The sequence below is a fragment of the Triticum dicoccoides genome, unplaced genomic scaffold (genome assembly GCF_002162155.2).
Source record: "Triticum dicoccoides isolate Atlit2015 ecotype Zavitan unplaced genomic scaffold, WEW_v2.0 scaffold13431, whole genome shotgun sequence".
NCBI lineage: Eukaryota > Viridiplantae > Streptophyta > Magnoliopsida > Poales > Poaceae > Triticum > Triticum dicoccoides.
In genome coordinates, this window is record NW_021194902.1 from 1 (window position 1) to 2,611 (window position 2,611).

The window sequence follows — 2,611 nt, forward strand, 5'->3', positions numbered from 1 at the left end:
CCCCCCTGTATCGCCATTTCAGTTTGAAAAAAATCAAAAGAAAATGATAAAAACTTCAAAAAATAAAATCCTTCGAGAGGTAGTTATATTACTACATCTACTAGTTAGGAAAATTTGAAAACTTAAATTTGGACATGTTTTGCAAAAAGTGTAGGGAAAATGTAAAACGGCTATAACTTTTGCATACGACGTCGGAAAAAAACGTATAATATATCAAAAAATTCAGCACGAAAATCCGCATCCGATGGAGACCACCTACGGCATGTTTGCAATTTTTTAGAATCCTCAAATTCCAAAAGGAAATAAAAGATATGGTCAAATTTCAGTTTTTTTTAAAAAAATGGTTAAATCTGGTCAAACTACTTATTCAAGAAGTATTAATGTTACTACATAATTATTCAAGAATATTAGTGTTACTAAATAATTATTTCAATTTTTTGAATTTTGGTCAAATCTGGTCAAACTGTGGTCAAACTATGGTCAAACTTATTCAAGAAATATTAGTGTTACTAAATAATTACTGTTTTTTAGAATAATAGTTTCAAACTCAAACAGTGAAATGTGTGACTTAATGCTCAACCTAAACTCCTGAGGGTTAATAAGATTGACATCTTACTATTGTCAGGAAAACAACAAGTCCAGACTTGGAAATGAAGGAGAATAGAACCCGAAAGTTAAGCGTGCTCGGGCTGGAGTAGTGAGAGGGATGGGTGACCGGTCGGGATGTTAGATGATTTGGAATGAGTGATCCACACTTGAGCAGTTAAGAAAGGTGATTAGAGACTAAATCACCAAATAATTCAGAAAAATTAAAAATTGAAAAAAAATAATCAAAAAAATTTCCAAAATTTTCAAAAAAAACCTTTAGTACCGGTTGGTAACACCAACCGGTACTAAAGGTCCCCCCAACCGGTTTTAAAGCTCCGTTTGCTACTAGTGGTTCTAGTAGCAAAGAACTAACATGGCATTGTGGTAATATCACACAGATCACCTGCAAACTGTAGTCTGGCACTGCATGTCAGTTGCAAAATTCACAGCTGAAATCGCTATGTAGTATGTGACGTGGTTTAGAGTAATATGATAAACCACATGGACCTCCAAAAAACTGTAGGTGGCAATGTGTTTGGTTTATCATGTGTAAATTCTGAAGTCAGAAACGGGCCCCACATGCCACTTACAACATCAAAAGCACAAATATTGCCAAGTTGTATGATATATGACCGTGGTGAGAGACGCTATAACAAGAGGTAAATAAGCAAAGCAATCGACATTGGGAGAACTGCATAATAGTACATTATCTGCAATTAATCAATCAGAAGCTGAAAACACATGATCTGCTGCCGCAAACATTCTACACATAAGACATACTGGAAACCGGTACGAATGTAAGCAAAACATGAAATGAAAAAAACTACCATAATGTGCAGTGCCTCCAAATTGGGAAATCATCTGAGGAAGGAGATAACCATCTTGGAATCGGTGTGGCTTCTGAAACGCACATTTAGACTCAGGAACTTGACGCTGGTGGCCATGGCGCTTGGCTCGCATTTATCCCGGCCTGGAATGAACCCCATTGAACAAAAAAATTACACATTTAGTATTGTACCTCCAACAATTGGACGATGTTTTGCTAACTGAAGAAACTGTTAGACCGCGGACAGGAGATGTACACACCATGACGATGTTGTCTCGCATCTCCAAGAACCAGGATGGTGTTCCCTGGCTGCAAGATTCCTCGTGCAGCTTGGGAGCATCGCCAATCCTGACCTTGGTGCACAAGCCGCCGGCGTTGCCTCGGGACCCCTCCAGGATGAGCCGCTCGAGGCGAGGAGCCTTCACCACGGCGATGTCCTCCGGAACAGAGCTGCAAATTTGGACGCACCGGAGGCTCTGGCTGATGAAGCGAAGGCGCAGCCCCTTGTTGCATCCATGGATATTGAGGCCTGAGGGTCTCCAAGATGGGGCTCTCGGCGACGACAAAGTCGATGTCCCCGTCCTCCATGACTACGCTGCAGATGCCAAGCTCACGGAGGTGGTGGAAGGAGGTGCGGGGTAGTAACCTTGCCACGTCCTCGAACTTCCAGAGGCCGATGTAGAGGCAGCCGATGCTGGCGATGCCAAAGAGCACGGCCCGGAGGGGCACGTCGAGCGGCCACGGGCGGTTGACGAGGGCGAGCTCCTGGACGCCCTTGGTGGCCAGGAGCTGGAGCCAGCGCGCGAGCTGGGCCTGGTAGGCGCTCATGTGGCTGCTGGTGAGACGGGCGTAGGGGATGGGTCCCGTGTGCGCTTCGAGGATGGTGGAGATGGCGGTGACGATGGCCGCCGAGTCGGCGGCGTGGGGGAAAGCTGACGCCTTGGGGCGGAGGTGGGCGTTGTTCAAGATGATGTCCGTCGGAGGCGGGCAGGTCGGGGATGAGCTCGGTGTTGATGTTGCTGAGTAGCTCCTCCGTGGATCGGTCCACCTCACGCGGGTCACGGCCCCTGCCCCGCAGATCGGCCTCCGTCGCGGGGTCCACGTTGGTGAACGGCGGCTGCCGGGGACCAGCCAGGTTTGGGTATTTGGGGGTGGAGAGTGAAGCGGAGAGTGGAGTGGGTCTGTGACCGAGGAGGC

At 46.5% G+C, this 2,611-nt stretch overlaps 1 pseudogene; it reads right to left on the reverse strand.

Moving 5' to 3' along the window:
• Positions 1–1,235: 1,235 nt before the first annotated feature.
• On the reverse strand, positions 1,236–2,555 carry LOC119343610 (annotated as a pseudogene).
• Positions 2,556–2,611: the final 56 nt, after the last annotated feature.